General features: G+C 41.6%; 1 protein-coding gene across 16 annotated transcripts in view; it reads right to left on the bottom strand.

The window, feature by feature from the left end:
* Positions 1 to 19,601, bottom strand: part of SEMA6D (semaphorin 6D) — a 56,118-nt gene extending 36,517 nt beyond the window's left edge. For 8 of the 16 annotated variants that reach the window (XM_012442340.3, XM_012442349.3, XM_012442346.3 and 5 more), the window contains exon 1: positions 19,326 to 19,601. The gene's annotated coding sequence lies outside the window, so the exon portion shown is untranslated. Of the gene's footprint in view, positions 1 to 18,186; positions 18,996 to 19,325 lie in introns of those variants that run through there. The other 8 variants (XM_012442353.2, XM_012442345.2, XM_012442351.2 and 5 more) reach the window with 4 other exon arrangements.
* Positions 19,602 to 21,088: the final 1,487 nt, after the last annotated feature.

Raw genomic sequence — 21,088 nt, 5'->3', positions numbered from 1 at the left:
AACACACATGCTCCCATACACACAACACACACTTACAATACTAACCTTTGACTCAGTAATTTTACTTCTGGTGATTTACCCTTAGCAAATAATCTAAGGTAGGAAGGAAAAAAACTTATTAGAGGGAGGTGCTTTTTTATAATGGTGAACAAACTGGACACAGCTTAAAATTCTAAACATAAGAGAAGTAGTTAAAAGTATATTACACCGGCCTCATGAAATATGATGCAATCATTCAGATAATAATAATGAAAACCAGTAATCCTCCGCTTATGATGCAATACTAGGAAGGGAAAAAATCAGAATATGAAGTTGTATGTTCACTGATCACAACTTTATAAAACTGGAGATGCATATAGACAAACACTTGAAGGAAACAGCTAAAGAAAAATTTAAGTTATTTTAGATTTTCTCTTTTAAAAGCAATGCTTTATAATTTTAACATTTAAAAAAGGGAGGATTGTAAGATGTTCCACTAAAAAGCATTAAGTTACCTTCCATCCAAATAAACAGCCCATTTTCTTGGTGAAGACAGTTATTGTCTGTTGAATAAAACCAAGAACCAATACTTGGGCCCTATGGGATATGATTTTTGAAATATATAATTTATTCTAGACGATAACTTCCTAGAGAACAAGTCCTTGATCATGTTTTGTTTTATTTATACTGTGGCTGTGCCCTAAGAAAACACTAAGGTAATTAAGAGATTTCAGCTAAATTAGTATAATTTTTGCTCCCTCTTTTTTTCTTATCTCCTACTTTTTCCTTTCTACCTCCTACTTTTTCCTTCCTAAGCTTCTGAAATATAAAGTGCTAAAATAAAATTAGCAACAGCAATTCCTATTTTTGGAGTGAACTTTAATCTGATTTTTACAAAGCTCCATGCCAATTCAAAATCACTGCTGTTCTCCTGGTGCTGGTATTACAGGGATTGCCTTTTGTAATAAAAGTTAAGAATCACAGTCACACAGGAGAAAGAAGACCTGGCTTAAACTTCTCAGTGGTCAAATCTACACCAATAAAAGCAAATGAAAAACTGATTGCAATTGTGTACTTAGATATTTAAAGCCAAAAATATTTGTACCCCAGTTGTTCAAATACTGGCATTTAACATCTTCCTCAGCTCTAAAACATGCACGGGGAAGTGGAGAATGAAGGACCTGGCTTATCCAAATTCCAGAGTCCCTCTTAAAGTCCCGTGTGAATGGCAGCAGGGAGTAAGAACATTTTCTCTGCCAGCCTTCTTGCTCTTTGCCGGAGTCATCACCCTACATCACCAGGATCCAAATAAGCAACAAACTAAGCATTAAGTAAATTCCTATCTGAATATGTAGCAAAACAGTAAATCGGTTATTTTTTAAACTAATTTCTACAGATGACTTGTTCATATTTTACTTTGAAGATAAATAGCTGCTTGGAACACTGAATCTATTTCAAAATTTGGTCACATTGAGCATTTTTGTCAGTCAGAAGATAATCATAGCAGATAAGGGTGATTCTGCAATTCTGCCTCTGTTAGGGCAACAAGAAGTCAGACTTCACTTATCTCTGTGGCTCTTTTTAAATCAGCCCACTTAATCCTAATACACATGTAAACATATTAGTTAGTCAGCCATTAGGGGCTTGGGAGCTGAAATGTAAACTCCCTTCTTTCTTAGTAGACTTCTAAGCGAAACAGCCTACTGTTACACAATAAAACAGACCAACAGACTGAAGTCAGAATGTTCCCCACCAAAATAAAATTAAAGTAAATTAAATACAATTAAATTAAACTAAGTAAATAAATAAACCCCACAAACTGGATAATGAATTTTAAGGGGACCAAAGACTTACAGCTCTGAAAAGTAGAAAAGGTAATCATTCCCCCTCTCTCCCTCTGCATCTTACATGCACCGTAAATCACTTGAGTTGTTCAAAAGAATCTGCATTGACACCTCTTGATCAGTGTCAAGGTAAAAATTGCTTAATAGTTAAGTGATGAAATGTGTAGAACTAAGCGTCATAGCTATGATCTTAATTGGCTTGATATTCTGACTTACACTGGAGTTGTTTGTGGCCTTTTACCGTCATAGAAAATCTCCCCATCTCTTCAGGCCGACAGCAGGCTCGCAAAGTGGAGAGACTAACTTAATGATGCAAATGTTTAGGCGGGTGATTAGAGGCACTCTGAGCATCGAATTCTCCTGTGATCTCAAATTTGCTCAAGTAAATGATGGCTTCAAGCAGAACTGAAGGTGTATCTAAAAATGATGATTTCGGAGTCTCAGTTAATTTAGAGTTGTTTGTTTTCTTTGAAATGCCTTTTATCATTTCCATTTGTCAGTGACCTTAAGCTGATGAAAAACAAGTGTATCTGAAGTCCGTGTCTGGTATTAAACAGCAATAACTTTTAATAAAGACTTTGTAGCAGTGCTTGCAGAGGTGCAAGCTGACTGAACTAGGAGAGATCTTGGTTCCCACACTGAATAAACACAGACTCACTGGGTTTAATGGTATCTCTTTCTTGCATCTTGTCTGGGTCTCTGGAGAATAACTATTTGGGCCATGATGACTATACCGTAGTGCCTTCTCTAAAAGTTACTGTTGACATGTAAGACTGTAGGGCTGCCAATCACTTGGTACCACATTGTGGGGTCTGTTTTGATTGGTTAGTACCCGTGCCAGAGGGCTGGCAACATATTTTTGTTATAATCTCCCAACACACAAAACTTCCTGGGCTGAAAATTAGAAAATCCTCAGTGATGTCAATATTTGTATATTAGAGTTTTAACATCTTGGCTACAGATTTTTTTTAAAGTGTGGCAAAAGTACAGGAGTAAGTTAAGTCTCCTCTGGGAAATCAGCATAAAATCTATAGAAACGAAAGGACAGATCTAAATGAAATGAGCAGAATAATACCAGTGCTCAATCAGTTTGGTTTTATATTTTAAAAACCACCAAACTGCATAAAGGCCTAGGCTAGAAGTCAAAGATTTCAGCTACACAGCTCATCTATATCAGGAAGAGTGCAAATTTCTGTTTTTATTTTGGTCCCATAATTCCCATAATCCCCATAATTTCTAGTTTTGGAAGGAGAGTCACCACACTTACAATTCAAACCCAGGTCTGGCATTATTTTACCTATGTCTTATTCTCCTGAGGTATCAAGATTACAGCCATGTTCCCGGAGACCATGTGTGCAGTCTACCTTAGTTCACAGCTGAGAAAACCAAGGACCAGAAATTAGGTAGCTTCCTGAGTATGTGTCATGGTGGGGACTCAAGACTCAAGAGTCTGTGGCTCTTTCCAACTCACATCTGCTTACTCAGATCAATACAGAGTAAATGGCATTGTGAAAAGGAGAAGTCAGGATCAGCTATATGATTTGCAGGGTCCAGTGTAAAATAAAAATGTGTCTCTCCTTGTTAAAAAAAAAAAATTCAGAATTTCAAGATGGTGACAGTGGAACATTCCAAGCATGGGACCAAGTGCAGCTGCAGGTCACATACCGAGGAAACTGATGCTGCATGCAGTTGCTCCATGATTTACTGGACTTTGATGCTTTGAAGACCAAGGGGAAGAAAAGTCCCGTGAGCACTGAAGATGCTCTAAAATTATCCACTGTATGGATAAATGAATGGATGAGTAAGTGAGTGAGTACAGGACTTAGAAGCATCTTAAAAATTACTACTAAGACTGAGAGTCAGGTTGAGCTAATCCAGTAAGTTACTATGAGTACTTGGTCCATCATTTAAGTTCCAAAATTCGTCATCTGAAAATACTTCACAACATGATAAACCTTCCCACCCCACCACAAACCAGTCACCAGAATCATGTTAAATAATGAGTGGCCATATATACATGTGGTGCTGCTTCTGTGTTCTGATGGGCTCAATAAATGCCACATGCTTACCAGAATTGTTCTTATATTTTCTCTGTCTCTTTATGCTTTTAGAAATAGCCATCCAAATACTTTTGGTGGGGGTGAACCAATCCATGTATAAAATCCATAAGCCTTTCATATATGAATATTTCATATATTGCCAAACATCATTGATTTGAAAATAGTAAATGAAACCAAAACTACTATAACTTACTGAGTTTATGTCAGATACCATGCTAAGTGCCTTGCATATATGTCCTCCTGAAGACATAATAACATCCTTATTTGGCAGAAATATTACCCTAACTTCCCAGTGAGGAAACCAGGCTCTGAGAGGTTAAGTGGCAGAAGCAGAATTGAACTCAGAACTCTTTGGACTCACAAGAGTGCACTGTTGAGAAGGAAAATTGTGCGGGCTGAATATAGAGAGAGCAGCAAAGCAAGGGTGATTGCTTTTCCTTAAGAAACAAGACTCGTATTCAATAAAGCCTGAGTGGAGTTTTACCTTGGTGAACAAAAATGCAACTATAAAACACTGAAAGTAGAAATTTCAGATATTGAAAATCTAGGTGGTTAATTTTTATAGCCTCTTGCAAAGAAACATCAGCTGTACAAAGAGAGGTAAAGGAGGAGCCTCCTCACCCGTATTTTATGATGTCTCAGGACTGATTTATTGTATTATTGTACCAGGAAAAGAGGTTAAACAGGACACGTGAAGGAGGACCTGGAGCCAGGCCAAAAGTTTCACTCAGTTAGTCTGTAATGTATTTCATTAAGTGATAAGAAAGATTTAAAAAAAGTAGATACAGAATTTATCACATGTAATAGAAACGCTATGAAACTTAAACTTTAGAGCTTTAAGGGTTGTTTTTTTGAAGTAGGAACCATGAAAAAATGTGAATTATAATCATGAAATGTCTTACAGAATTGAAGAGAATCGAGTTAGCATTTGTGTCTCCATCTCTCAAGAGATAAAAATGCCTTCATAATTACGGCTCATGTTTACTATGATGTGTTAAAGTGTTAATCTGGCAGGGGTATCTTATTTCTCATTTAAAAGAAGCTACAGAAAAAACAATATGGAAGCATGCTGAAAGCAAAGTCATTTTATGAATCCACCCTACATTTTTATAGCATTTTCTTACAATGTCATGTCTTTTATTTTTTTTAATTGCCTAATCAAATGCAAATTCTGTTCCAAGTATGCAAAATTTTCAAATCATGCACAAAAATATTGCTGGCTAAACACCAAACTTTGAATAGTTTGAGCACATTCACAAATGTGTTTAATGTACACTGTGTGTAGGTAATATGTATAAATAACAATGGTATAAATAACAATGCATAATACTCTGTAACAAAATGCTGATTTTGTTTATGTATCCACTGGTAAGCCAATCTCTCTCATTTGAGTCAACTGAGGTGGTCCATTACCCTGCCCAAGACTGCTTTAGGCTTCAGATATGAGCAGGTGACATGATGCTATCCAATGAGACCCAGGGGAACTCTGCTACTAGGAAAGGCTTCCTGGGAGAGTTTGTCTCTTGATCTGTTGGATTCTCATCTGGAATGTACCAGTCTGATTAGGAACAGAAAGGAGCTAGCAAAGGAGAAGGTTAATAGGCTGAGAATGGCAGAGAAGAAACATGGAAAACACTTGAGTCTTTGATGACTGTTTAGCCAAAGAATTAACTAACCTTGGGGCAACCACATTTCAGGACTTCTTACTATGTGATTTAATAAGATCTTAACTGTTTAAGCAATTTTAAATTAGGTTTCCTCTTACCTGTAGTCCAAAGCATAGAAACAATGGAAAACCCAACATGACTGAGCACCTTATTGTGTTCTAGGAACTGTGATGGTCAATTTCCATGCATTATATTTAACTGATTTCACAGCTCTTTAAGAATATTTTCTCCATTTTACAGAAAAGGAAACTAAGACTCAGAGGTCTAGTGACACACCCAATTTCTCATGTCTGTTAAGCAAACAGGATGGGTTTCCAACCTACATCTGTCTGACTTTGAAGGCTATCATTTGAAATCTCTGTAGAGGCACATGCCTTTACGTGGTGAGTCATATTTTTATATATATCTACATTTACATATACCTATGTACAGTGTGGACATATGTACATACTTACATAAACATATATGTGTAGTGAAGGTGGTATCTATAGTAGCATAATTATTTACCATATATTTTGAATCTTTGATGGAGTATTAAGATAGCAAGAATAATTGAGGGAATAGGCAACAAAATAAATCAAATTGCAAGAACTGGGTAAAGTAATAATTGCCAAGCTTCTTTATGCATTGGGAGTTACTTATCTGCCTTCCCATGGATCTGTTCTTGCAGCTAGCTGGGACATCACTTCAAATGACATCTGCATTAAATACTTATCAGCCTGTACAAAAACCATGCTCAATGAGGGCTACCATACACTTTCCCTTTTTCATAGAACACTTTGCTAATCTACGAAGGCATTCTCTTTCTCTTTGACCTTGGATGCAGGCCTACAGATTTCTGTAACACAAGCTGCAACAGCCACTACCAGTAAGTCAGGTTTGGCTCTCTACTTTGAAACTCATTTGCCCTCTCAGTTCTACGCATTCAACTGCGGGGAGGGTGGGTGGCTCTTTGGGGATATAACTGAAAATTACAGGGAAATTGAGCAATGGTAACACATCAACTCCTGAGAGCTGAATAAGGTGCAATTACTGCTAACTGAAAATATTATCTATGTATTTCTGAAAATTGAATCTAAAAACTATATTAGCAGCAATGAAGTTTAAGTGATCCCCAAAGAAAAGGGCAAAGTGTTATAAAATGTAAATGGCAATAATAAATTTGACAAGTTCGGCTATCTGTATGTCTGTCTCTTTTTACAGATAGCTACATGCATGTTCATGAAGTAGATTCATATTTTCTAAAATCAGCATGTTATTTGTTTGTACTGACTAGGTAATTAAAATAGGAAGATAAACATAGCATTAATGGATCTTACTGTCAGAAAGAACTCTGGAGGTCATATAGACTCTCTCCCGCCCATCACCACCTCTCTGTTCTAAGGAGAAAACTAAGGCTAGCAAGGCCAGTCCTTGTCCACAGATAATCTGGTTGTCTAACAGTTCAGCTAGGCTGTGTTTCTCCAGACTTTCAGCTCTGTGTTCCTCCTCCATTTTCAAATTGCTCTGACAGCCTTTTCAGTAATGAGCACACATTTTGAACTTTAAAATCATTAAACCTCAGAGATTAGCTAAGTGTGTGGTGAAGAGAGGAGCGGGAGACATGGGTAAGAGAGTGAGGAAGGGATCTCTGATAACTTTCTACAGTTCTTTGGAAACCTAGCAGAATACAGGCTCCTGATTGTCTGACTCCCCTCTGTGGGTATCAATCCTCACAGGCTGGAGATGGTCTTGGCCATCAGTGGATGGAGTGGGGTGATTTTACCTGATGAACCCCATCCAATCGGCCAAGAGGCAGTGCCAGAGCCAGAAAACGATGGCCCAGCTGCCCCTGCCATCCTTCTTTAACTACCCATTGCTGAACTAGTAGTTCCATTAAAACACATTCCTATAGACCTCCACAGTGGTCCCTCGGCCCCCAAAATTCTCCTTGTTCCTTCAGTTATCCAGGGAAAGACAAATGGATTCAGGGATCCCTGTAAATCTGGTTAATCGGATAAATAATATACACCCTCAGAAGAAATTAATAAATGACTACATGTCGTATGCTTAGTACAAAGCAGGACTTAAAGATCAGGAAGTCAATGTTTCTGTTGCTACTTTTATGATGATTATATTTACAAGTCCCCAGCGGATTATTCTAAAAGCAACAGGGCTTTCCTGACCATTCATGTTCTATGATTTTATTGTTTCCTTCACTGATTAAATTGAAGGGTTAATAGTGAGTAGTTGAGACGGTGGACTTTGAAGTGACAGCCTTGGGTGTGAATTCTGACTCTGGCTGCATGCTTCTAGCAAGATACTTCACTGTGGGAGGAAGAATAACATCCACACCCCTCAAAGATGTCCATGTCCTAATCCCTGAGGGTGAATACGCTGCCTGAGATGGCAAGAGGGATCTATAATTAAGTAATGGATATTAAAATAGGGAGATTATCATGGATTATCTGAGTGGTCCCATGCTAACCACAAGGGTCCTTTGAAGATGGAAGAGAAAGGCAGCAGAGTCGTAGAAGGAGAAGTGACTACGGAAGAAGTCTCAGTCACAGGATCACTGGCTTTGAGGATGGAGGAAAGGGGTCACATGTGCAGAAATGAAGACAGCTTGAGAAGCTGGAAAAGGCAAGGCCTCATTCTCTCCTGGAGCTGCTATCCGGATTTTAGTTCAGGGAAACCCTCCTGTACTAACAATATATCTGTGTGGTTTTAGGCCAATGTGTTTGTGGAAATTTGTTAAAATGGCAATTGGAAACTAAGTGATGCTCCTTGAGCATCTGTGTCCTCATCTATATAATGGGAGTAAAAAAGCATGTGCCCCAAAAGGCCGATATGAGCATTATATGAGACAATGTAAATAAAACGTCAGTGCTTGGCACAGATTAAGAACTCAATAAATGTTTGCTGTCATTATGTTGTGATGTCACCACACAGAGTATGAATTTATAGATAGCTGATTATAATAAAGTGATTCCATAAAGTATATTTCATTATATCATAATAATATTTTTCACTAGAGCAGCACCTATCTGGTTTTTATGAAGCACTTCCATCCATATCGACTTATTCAATGCTCACTGTAATTGTGGAGGGTCAGTAAAGCATCTGCAGGAGGGGAAACTGAGTCTCCAAAGGGAGAGTACTTTCCCTAGGTAACTTAGAAGTTCATTCTGTTGGCCAGGGCTGGACTACAGGGCATTTGCTTCCAAATACAGTGTGCTCCCAGCTTCACCGTGTGGCTTATAGAAATACACACATTCAGTACATAGAATCTTAATATGAAACAAAAATGATAAAGCCAAATGATGATGGGGGTTGTTCATCGCAACCCAAACCATTTCCCTACGATCTCAGCCAGCGGAGCATTCTGCTGGGCCTCCAGTTCTTCCAAGCACGGCTTGAGCACTCTCTCTAATGCATCTAGTCAATTGTGCAAAGCACAAGGGAAAAAAATTCCATCCTGACCACAGCAGGCAATCACCTTATGCCCTGAAGCATGAAGTTTGATTACCCTTATCTCAGTTTATCATTAAATCAAAAACTGTTGCTATGAATACTGGCCCAGGACTTCATTTATGAAATGATATAGGCCAGTCAGCAGAAATAAGTGAGTGTCCTTTTTCTTTCAGAATTTCTGCTCACTGTAAAGATCTTTCATGAGCTAGCAGGGATGTCTCTGGCTCATAATCATTCTCCTTGCCATAGGCAAGAGGTCTCAGATCTACTACTGAGTGGCCTGCCAACATTAGCCCTGAGGTCTAGCACCTTGCTTAGATGGGAATCTGCATTTTAGCAAGATGCCAGACAATCTGTAGGCACACTGATGTTTGAGGAGGTCTGGCTACACTAGAGCACTGTTTCCCAAAATGTGGTGAAGGGACAATGGGCATTAAGTTACCTGAAGTGTTCCTTAAAAATGCAGACTACTGGACTTCATTCCAGATGCAGCAAAACAGACTCATTGGTATCGGGGCTCTGGGAATCTGCATTTTAACGCTATGTGGTTGTGATAAATTTTAAAGTCTGAAGACCACTGGTTGATATCAAAGATGTGGGTAATGACAGAGATGGTCTGGAGTGTGCTTAAATTTTTATGCGATCATTCAGACTTTTAAAAGCCCTGAGGCCATCAGTATGGAACATGTGCTAATTATCAATGTTTTGTCCTTCAACAGAATGGGCAGTGGAAGCCAGATATTTGACACTACAATTCTGAAACAGCTGACATTGGGGTTACGGATCTTCAAAAAGGTGCCAAGGTCTAGGGTAAATCTCCAGCCCACTGGACCCCTCCTGCCAAATTCCCCTTTCCAGTTTGGCTGAATGTATGGCAAGTGTACTGAGTGGGAGTTCAGGGTGGCTATTGTGGGACTGGCTTCAAGGTACATATATCAGTTAAAGAGATAGGATAAAATCACATGGGAGAAGACAGCACAGTACAAGGGCCAAAAGCATAGGCTCTGGAGCCAGACTGCACTTTATTTCTATTTAACAGACACTGACATATTTATAGCACTCAATACATGCCAAGCACTATTATAAGTGCTGTTCAAATAATAATCCATCTGTGTCTCACCACACCCCTAGGAGGTGGGTACACCATCATCATCCACCTTTTATAAGGTGAAAATGAGACCAGAGAGGTGAAGGAATTTGTTCAAGATCACACAGCTTATCAGTCACACTCCAAGACTCACACCCCACAACAAGCTGACTCCAAGAGTTCATGTTCTTACTCATACTGCTTATCATGGATCCAAATTCCCTGATTCCACTAGTCACTCGCAGTTTGACCCTAGGAAAATGATTTAATCACCTAACACTCAGTTTCCTCCTATACAAAATGAGAATATTTATTACTAATAATATGACCATGTCAAAGAATATTGATCAAATGATTTAATACATGTTCTTACAAGTGTATCAGGCACACAGTAAGCACTCAATATATGTTGGCTCTTAGCTAGCTATTAGTTCTATACTCCCAGAGGCAGAGTGAAGATTAAATTAGATAACATATTTGAAGTGCTAGGCGCTGTGCCATGGCACATGGTAAGCACACAGTAAGTGCTAGCTGTTATTATTAGTCTAGTTGAACCAGGCCAGTTTATTTTTGATCCTGTCTGAAGGCAAGTGTGCTATGTGCAGGGGGAGGCAGCTTGCCCTTCACTTCGACAAGCAACTGGGTGGTAGCCAGACCAATTACTAAACCAAACAGGTTCTCTGCTTTATGTCACTGGAATATTCCTGAAAAGTTCCCAATATTGAATTTGTCTATGCTTAATCCTTTTTCCCTATTGACCTATTTTATAATTTCTGATTGATCTTTAATTGGCAGTGATTCTTCAGACTTAAGATTTGTCTCTAAGACTGTCTGTCACATAACTATTAACTTGTAACAGACTTAAATATACCATGGAAAATTGAACCACTGGAGCAATTCTTGGCAAAGCAATTGACTTGATCATTCCCTAACGTAACTGTTTTCATTTCATTTTTCCCTTATTATGTGTTTTAATAAGCATACTTATACTACACAGAATTTCTGGTCTTTCCTTTCATGAAGCTTATTACCTCCATTATTAAACTTAACCATGGATTGATTATAATTTACGGTAACCAAAGGGTTGATGATGGCTTAGAAACCTTAATGTCCAAAAAGGTTATCTTTGGTTGGGGGGTTGGGTATGGTAGGAGGAAGGGAGAAGGTGAGGGAATTGGGAAGGTGGATAGTTGGGGGCCGTTAATGGCAGGTGAGTTTATCTGGAAGACTCAGGCCCCTAAAGGGGTGCTGATTTCCCCTGGGAACCTTAAAATCAGATTTTCCAAAAGGAAGTATTAAAAATGTTCCAAATCATTTCCCTTTTCTCTATTGGGAAATGGTTGTCATAGCTCCAACCTCATTCCTTTCAGTTTACCAGCCATGATAAGCTATATCTGCAATGTAATAAAAGGTTAAACTCAATTAGCACATTTATTAAAACATTTGCTATGTATCTACTATGCGTCACTCCCTCTGCTAACTTACAGTGGTGAGCAGGCTATATAGCCTCAAAGAACTTGCAGTCTAAGCAGCACCTGGAGTCCAACTCATATGAGCACAGTTTCAATACGTGTCTATCCTCTCTTCCACTTCCTATCTTCACATTCCCTTCTCTCCCCTCCAAAAACCCGCACATATATATGCAACATATTCTTTATTATAGAGTCTACATCTAGAGTCTTTTCAAGTTTAAGAAAAAGATGAAGCCAGTGAAGCAACAGCCTTCCAGTCTGGTTCTGCTGAACAACTCTATGAGAGGAACTCGGTGCTGGGTAATTTGAGGCAAATCATCTTATTCCTTGTGATGTTCATGTGTATCACTGAACCAGTTGGCAGCTGATGTGTGGGTTTTAGTCCTGATCACGGAGCAATCTACTGAATTGCCACAAGATTGATCCCATTCATTCTGATGGCTTAAGCTGCAGGGCCATCTGCTGAATGGCTAAGTATAGTAGACCAGAGACGCTCAATAAATATTTGTGGATTGCATGGCAAACTGCCTCTTCACACCTGGATTGCAAGTCTGTCGTAGGTAAGGGCTTAACTATGGACAACTGACCCTCACTCCCACTGCCCCCCTGGGCCTTTGACTAAGCTGTTCTCTATGCCTGGAATGTCCTCCCTCTCAACACCTCCCCCACCACCCCTCACTGTCCACCTGTCCAAATCCTACCTAGTTCAAGAACCAGCTCAAATATCAGCGACTCCACAGAGCCTTCCCTGACCACCATAGCCAGAAATAATCTCTCACTCCTCTCAATTTCCCTAAGTCTGTGTATATCTTTTCTGGCACTTAAAACACACACCATTTCAGCTATTTGTACACCTTGTTTTTCCTATAGCACTCAGTAAGATCCCGGAGCTCTGGAGCTGAGCCCTCTCCAGCTCTGTACTCACTTGTACAGAGTAGACCGGGGTAAAAGTTAACTGAGTGAACAAATGTTAGTGCCAGCAATGGCAGGAACAACTGCAACATTCTTTATTCCTTCTTCTGCCTCTTCTCCTTCTGTAGCTTTTAAAAATATCTTTATTTGATCCACCAATTACCCAGAGGAGGCCTAAGGACTTACTGATAAATAAAGACAACTCTGTAAACCAGAAAAGCTTGCAAAGACCCTTATGACAACAAGTGAGGTGTAGGCCAATGGAGGGGGGAATCTCAGTCCTTGGTTTGATGACAGCCTGCTTCTGGGGAGTGGAAGTGTTATTTTCTCAAAGAGCTTCGTCTGCTCTGGTTCTTACGTGCCAGTTCCTCAGCTGAGTAGAAACTCCTGACGTTATTTTTAAGTACAGACTCCAATAATAGGCTAAGTAATTGTAGATCTTCCAGAGGGCTTATTATATATGTACCAACATATTGGGCTTTAAAAGCCCATATTCCTTCCTATAAATATATGTTGAGAACCTTATTTCAGTATTATGTGTACTGGTCATGCATATTTCCCATTTTGTTTCCTCTTATAGAGATCTTGAATAAAAAAGAACAAAAAAAATGCTGATGCATGGGAGAATTTCTCAACAATGTGTCTGATTACTTACATGGGTTAAAAGATTTTCCCTCCATCATAACTAAGAAAAATGTATGGTACAATCTAACGCAGAGTCTAACTTCAGTAACACACTTTCCATCCTAGTGCCACTAATGCTTGAACAGCTGCAGCTCTCACTGTCTTTGCTGATGGGGCCCATAAATACTCCTGGGAAATGGGACAAAGATATGTAATGGATCTTCACCTGCCAAGATCAGGGAAATGAACGTCAATCGCATGGGGACGCAGAAACACTTTTTGGTGGAGAGTGATGAATATTGCCATTTGTCCTATGCCACTGTAATCTTGGACAGGAAAGCCTAACATGGAGAAAAATGGTGAGAGAAGATACTGTTCTAGGATGCTTGAGAAGAGCATGTAAGAATTATATGGCCAATAGGAATAAAAAAATGAAAGTAATGTGTAACAATATGAGTTAGTTTAGAAAAAAAGATTGATTTAAGAGCATATCCACACTGTACAAATCATTTCATTCAGTATGCAATTTCCCCCTAAAACATGACTTTTTCACTGAAAAACAAATGTCAGAAAGATTAGGTAGTCAGAAAATTGCATGGTGGTCTTTGTTCCTGGAAGCAATCAAGCGCAGTGGTAAAAAAGTGAGCTGAGGCCAGGTGTGGTGGCTCACTCCTGTAATCTCAGCACTTTGGGAGGCTGAGGCGGGCAGATCACCTGAGGTCGGGAGTTTGAGAACAGCCTGACCAACATGGAGAAACCCTGTCTCTACTAAAAATACAGAATTAGCCAGGCGTGGTGTGGCATGCCTGTAATTCCAACTACTTGGGAGGCAGAGGAAGGAGAATCACTTGAACCCGGGAGGCGAAGTTTGTGGTGAGCTGAGATTGTACCTCCAGCCTGGGCAACAGGAGAGAAACTCTGTCTCAAAAAAACAAAAAAAGCAGGCTGAGATGTTGGGAAGCTTGGGTTCAAATCCTGCCCCCACCACCTTTCCATTGTGTGGCCTTGAGAAAATGACAGCTCCTTAGCACCTCAGTTTGTTTCCCAATAAAGCAGCGATAATAACAGAATTCACCTTACAGAGCTGTTTGAGGGTTACATGATATAATCAATATAAAGATCTTAGTGTGGTGCCTAGAATTTAGTAGCTAACGTTAAGCGTTAAATATTGTGGTTGCTGCTGTTTTCTCCTCTTCTTCTTCCACCTCCATCATCATCACCATCATCATTATCATCCTCCAGATGTTTTGTGGCTGATTTCACTACTAAATGCTGAAGAAAGACTACATGCTAACTCACACCAAAACATGAGGCAATATCCCCTTTACACATCAATCTCCAAAAATTGGCTTCCTAATTATGAAAAGTTTGAACATTCAAACAAAAAAGCTTGGCAACATAACCTAACAGATGTATCCATCTAATTCATGTTATTCTTGCTTGAACAAGCAGTGGCTACTATAATAGATAACTTACTGATTAAAAAGAAGAAAACCAAACAAAAAAATGCGATAGAAAGTATTGGGTACTAGTAGACACGGGCCTCGTATTTAGGCATGTCGCATGTTCTTTGTGAAGAGGGATGTAGCAATAACGTGCTCAGTTCACCAAAAAACTACATAGGTCTTTTTCTATCTTCAATCATTTGGGATCACAGGCTAAAGGCTACTTCATTCCTTTCTTCCCTTTTTCAAGTAGTCTAAGTTCTGAAGGTGTAAGATGAGTGGGATTTGAATGGCTCCTTCTTGTGCTGTGATTCTGGTGGTTTGATCTTACCAAGTCTCAAGAGTCTTTCCTGTGGTGGTATTAGGTTGGGGCAAGCCCCCTTTTAAATGGAACATGCCATTGCAAGGTGGCAAGGCCTTTCAGCAGGTGTGACCCTAGAACTGGATGAGGGGCCTGGGACAGGTTGCCAAACAATGGAAACATCCCGTTCTGGGTGTTAACTTTAGTTACCACAGCCAGACAATACTGCCAGTGGTGTGGAAGAAAAAATTGCTGTAGCCAGCTGTGCTGTTCACAGTCGGATAGATTCCGTGTAGCTCCAAATGGTGATGGAGCCAGAGCCTGTTGTAGCCAAAGACAGGATGATGGATGATCTACATACTGTGTCCAAGTAGAGAGAATGGCAGAAGTTCACTTCAGGGTTGTTAAAATGCTAATCTGGGTGAGTTAACAAAAGTTTAATAGAAAAGGAAAGTTTGAGAAATAAGTACACCTCATGTGGTATCTGTGTGGACCACTGATTTCATCGCTCTTGGTTACATAAACGGTTGTTTTTCAAAGTAAGAACGTTTAGTAGTTTTCCTGTTGGGAGAAATGCAAGCAGCTTCCATTATCAGTAGCACTGCCAGTGTTGTCAGGGTCTGAGGAGGAAAACTCCACTAGCCACCTCAACTGGAAAGTGTCATGGTATATTTAAAATAGTTATGTGATTTTTATTCTCTCTGCGTGTCATGGGAATAAATCCGAACACTTTTTTTTTTCAATTGGAAGTTGGCAGCTGTTCACAAAATCAGCGGCAACCTAAGACACTAGCTTTGGTAGATAATAACACTAAGTCTCCATTCACATGAGCCACAGAAAGTGAGCTCTCTCTCACTCTAAGGACAGATTCAATGCGTGAATTACACTAATAGTACGTTGAGTCATTCACTAGTGTTAAAGGCAGGTAGGCTGCACTACTGCAAATATCTGGTATGGATAGTCTTGCTTTAAAACCTCTAGGATAAAATAATTCACTTCTAAAGAAAGGAGCATATCTCCATTTCTTGTCAAAAGGTCTGTTTTGCCATCCTTTATTTCTTTTTATTTTTGCTCAAGTTGGAAACACAGAGAAACATATCTGGCTCACCTGGTGTTGGAACACTGGCTAGCACAGCTCCTTGTAAATGACAAATATTCAATAAATACTTGACTGGCTGGCACACCCCAACTGCTACTTGCTTCCTCTAGAAAGGCATCTAGAATATGCAGGCTTAAAGTCCATTAATTAAAATAAAAGACAATATTTTATCCTGCAATATGCCAAGGAAAGAGTTCACCTCCTATGGTTACACTACTAATGGTTAGGCATTCAGCCAGGCTCTTAACTCTGCATAAAATGCATCAAAAGGGTGAAAAATGACCCTATTTCAGATGCATTTTTCACTCTTTGTATCTTAGTGAAACTCACATGCAAGAACAATGACTAAGCTAATTACCGAGGTTTATTATGATGGAGCAGCAAGAAGTGAAGAACTTCTCCAGTTTCAATAAGTCTGTAGCAATTATGGCCATGTTTGTGAATCAAGGTTCTGATTCCTGTTTACTTGCTTGTGGCCTTTCAAGCAATAGAAACCATGACATTGATGTAGGGGCCTTCTTACCCCAATCACAGTTACTGGACAGAGCCTTCCTGTGCATGCAGCAAGCAAGGGAATTGAAGTCTTCAGGATTTGTAAGTTGTCCTCACTCTAAGGACTAACGGATTTTATCACAGCCATCTTTCAAATCCATCAACCCATCAAACCAGGGGAGACATGACCAGATGGTGCTATTAGAGGGCACCAAAAGAAAAAAAAAAGAGAGAAAGAAGAGGAAGAGGGCAGAATGCCCACAATCTAAATCAAACTCAAGTTAACCAGCTGTCGGTGATGAAGAAGTCACAGTATTTCTGGCGTACTCTCCTGAATCACAGAAATGTTCCTCAAAAAGAAAAAAAAAAGGTTATTTATATACCATCCCTACTAGAAATAAGGCCAGGTAGGAATATTCTGTAGGATGCAGTAAGAAATAGTTGCTGGTTGTTAATCTAACAAAATGTGCCAATGGAAGAAAACAGTCTGCTCAACAACACATTTTGGAAGCCTTAGGGTTATCTATTTAACTGTCTTTCTGGAAGCACATTCTAGAGACCTAAACTAAACAAAGCACAGATAGTAACCATAAAAAACAAAACTCAGCTATGGCTGAGCTATGGTTTATTTATCTCTAGATGTTTAGGTCATGGTAATATAGACCCAAACCTCAGAGCTTATCTGGCAATTTCTATTTACCTAAGCCAGAGTAAATGTTTGTATAATATCTGCCAGCTTGACAGAATATGCCTGTCACTCACTACATTAAACATGACTACACACAACTTAATTTCCTGAGTTAGACACCTAAAAGAGTGAGATATTTATTTTATAACAACATGAATAAACCAGCATCAAAACCTATTGTTTTAAGCCACCAAAGGATAGTAAAATCCTTCCCTTGAGCAGTCTGAGATGAGATTTCTTAATACTACAAGGAAGAAACCTTGAAAATGTTCTTCAAACAAGAATTTTTCCTATTCTAAGGGACAGAGATCAAGTCATTTTAGAAAAATGTAAAACCTTTCCCTGGGACTTCAGCTTTGGAATAAACAAAAGAATCCACTTAATGGACCCCAAATATCAAGTAGGGGGAAGGGCAACCTTAAAAAGCACCCATAATCTTTACTACAGACTTAAAATTCTTAGTGGCCACAAGTTTTAGGGAAAAATCGTCCTACTCATTGCCCTTTCACCCCAAGTAATAGGAAACACTACTGTAATTTTTAAGGAAAAGCCCCCGCTGTAGTGGCAGATATAAGGTCCAATGACTGTTTACGAAGTCTATATATCTGTAATCATGATGTGCTGCGCCTTCTGTGTGAGATCACCCAGCTGACGGCGCTGAGAGCTCGGCATGCTGGAACATCAGTTACCGACTGGTCACCCCAAAACCGGGAGTACTGCCCTAAGTTCCTCTAACGCTGCGATTCATACTGGGACTTCAGTCCCCCACACACACCCCAGCCCCGCCAGCTCCCTGACATTTCGCCTTTTAGCAAGTTCAGGATTTAAACAATCACCTGACATCAATGGTCCCAAGAGTGGACGGAGTACAAATATTTCAAATCCAATTCTCATCCACACTTCCAAGTCCTTTATGACCTTTCATTTCAATCCAAGAATTACACATGACAGAGGAAGCTTCAAGCCCTTCTAAATTACCCAAGGAAGGCTGCTGCTGTCTCTGTTTCTGCAGACCAGGGACAAACACCGCCGCTGTCAACACGGGAAATAAAAGTTTCCCTACCTTCCTCCTCACCATGCCCCTGCCAGCGGCTGCCGGCGCGAGCGGCGGCTCCCTCTCGGCTGCAGGACGCCTCTCACCGCTGGAGAAGGGGCTCATGCAAAATTGACTCTTCCTTATTTGTTTCCATCCATAATTGATGGGGAGATGAGAACGTAACACATCTCAGCGCCGAGCTCTTGCCGCCTGGCGGAGACCCTGTTCAAGACGCTTCCGTGAAGCATTTCCAGCCGGGGAACAAAGCACGGAAAGTTGCTGAGGAGAGCGGCCAGGAAGAGACATCGGGTGCCGGGTGGGAGGTGGGGTGGGCGGTGGGCAGCTCCGAGCCTGGGAGCCTGCCCGCCGCGCGCTCTGCCAGCAGGGGGAGAGGGACGGTGGGAAGTGGCCGCCCTCCCGGCCGGAGCCTTTGCCGGGGCCCCAGGGGCCGAGGATGGGGGTGGCCAAGTCACTCGAGCCCCCGCCCCTCGCCGACGGGGACTACCCGGGGGCTGGGCAATCCGAGGGCTCAATGACAGGTATCCTGTGACCGCGATGGGCTGCTCCGGCCTTGGCAGCGCCGCGCCCCTTCTCCAGAACGCAGGCGAATGCTAGCCCGCCCGCTCCTAGCCGGGCCCGGAGCTGCCAGACCCCGGCCGTCTCAGCGTCCGCTCCGGGGGGCCGACGGGCGGAAGGGGGCGGCTAAGTCCGCAGGCGGCTCTTTCGGCCTTGGCTCGGCTCCCTCCGGCGGGTTGGCGACGCCGTGCCCCGCACCGAAGCTACCCTGCTCCCTTAAACTGAGTGGGGGACACCGAGCTGGCTCTGCCTGGCAAGAAACTTTTACTCGCTGCCCCTCCGCTTTTTTTTCCCCAAGGGGGTGCACAGTGGAGGAGGGCCTCCAAGTCTACTTGCCCCTCCCCCTAAGCCTCCAGCTTTGCCAGTTTTGACGCGTCCGCCAAATCTCTCCAGCCCTTTGCGCGTCCCTTGCACGGCACGCAGAGAGAGCAGCTTGGAAAAGAAAACCGTCCAGTGGCAACACACACACACACACACACACACACACACACACACACACACACACACACACACGCAGCGATACGGGCTCTCAGGTTCCGACGCCCAACCGGGCGCCAAGAGCATTAGCAAATTGTTGAAAACGGTCTTACCTCATTGAGGGGAGGCTGGTAAGAAAAAAGAAAAAGAAAAAAAAAAAGCTTGCCACGCGCAAGGAAGAAAGAAAATAAAGAAAAATATTGTAAAAATAGATATCCCTCTGTCTCCTTAGGTCTTGGCTTCCCTGATAGAATCCTGAAACTCGCCACCACCCCTTGCAGCAGCAGCAGCAGCAGCGGGACAGAGCAGGAGCAAAACAAACCGCTGCACGGCAAATGGTGTAATTCGATCCATCTCCAAGTCAATCCATCAGGCGAGCCGGAGCCTGGCTCCCTCCACGCACTCGGCAGCTCCCGGAGCGGGTCCCACCCCCAGGCACGGACGGCAGGAGGCGCGGGCAGCCGGGCGCGCTCCCTTTCGCGGGTGCGCGGTGGCCAGCGCCGCCTGGAGGCCCCCACCCTGGCGCCGCGGCCCTGCTGACCCCTCGGTGGCCTCCGCGTCCCTCCCCTCCGGCGCTCTGCTGCGCACCCTCCCTCTCCCCACCTCTGAGGAGCTGCTCCTTCCAGCGACTCCCAGAGCCTCAGTCATCCAGCTCGCGGTGGGTGCTGCTGCCTGCGAAGCAACCTTTTCGATTCCCTCCCTCTTTCCCTCTTTTTCTCTCTCCCTCACTTCTTTCAGAGCTTTCCTCCAGACACCCAGAGGACAAATCACTGCAGCCCAGGAGAGCTGCAGGCGCGGTTGTTCCGTGAAGTTCTGCCTTAGTTTTCTAGTGTAAGATTTATTTTTTAAGTACATCTTTACAAGCCCGCCCTCACATTACCAACAGCCCCCCTCCCCCATTTCTCTTTATAACCGCTAAGCAAAACAGCTGGGAAGAAGCAATCAAACATTGCTTTATCTTTATAAAATACAGAAATTGCCTACTAAAAATCCCATTTCTACTTTGAATGAAAGCCATTCTGTACAGTATAATTTTGCAGGCTAATGAGCCGGTTTTACAGGCAAGTGTTTCGTGTAATATGTTGTGGGAGAAATGAAAATGTCCTTGAAGTGACATCATTTAAAATTGACTGTCACAAATGAAAGGAAAAAATGTCACATATTCCAAAACAAGAGGATTTTAATTCAAACTTCATTTCCAAGAACGGACTGCGTTTTATTAATTTCCAGTTGAATTATGGATCACTGAAGGCTCTAAATGGCTAGAATGAACCATGATGCCCCTGTTTAAAGAAAAAGAAAGAAGAGATCTTTTTCCGCCAAACTTTTAATTTTCATTTGAGTATGGTTAATTACCGTGAAAGAGAGAAGAGAGGGGTGCAGAAAGGACTTCCTTTTCTCAATGGTTCCTGCTTTCTCCCAAACACAGTTACATGTTTACATTTAGGAAAAATACTCTGGTCCTCGTTGTTTCTAAAACTTCCAAGGACAGCCTTGAAAAGGAACTCAAAAAAGACACCCCAAGCAACTGCTGCAAGACTCATCCGGAGAACTGTTTCCTCACTAGTTAAGTCTGTAACCCAAAGAAAGAACCGGCGAGGAGGATGAGGAGTCTTTTAGAATACAGACTCTTTCCTGCTGTTCTTCCTATTAGAAGAAGAGAGTAGGGGGCGGAAAGAACAGCTTTGGCAACACAGCTCTGTGATTTTTTTCCTGTTGTTATTAGGTCTTTTGTTGGCTGGCTAGTTGGTGTTTTCTGGTTGTGCTGGGCTCTGACATCATTGCAAGTTACTTGGCAGTCAGGGCCCTTCCCCAGCCAACTTCTGACCCAGAAAGCTGTGCCTGTTTCCTGGCGTCCAGTTCTTCTGTATTTTCT

The sequence above is a fragment of the Aotus nancymaae genome, unplaced genomic scaffold (genome assembly GCF_030222135.1).
Source record: "Aotus nancymaae isolate 86718 unplaced genomic scaffold, 86718_ANA_hifiasm-v0.15.2.pri h1tg000062l, whole genome shotgun sequence".
NCBI lineage: Eukaryota > Metazoa > Chordata > Mammalia > Primates > Aotidae > Aotus > Aotus nancymaae.
This window is presented reverse-complemented; position numbering and strand designations above follow the sequence as displayed.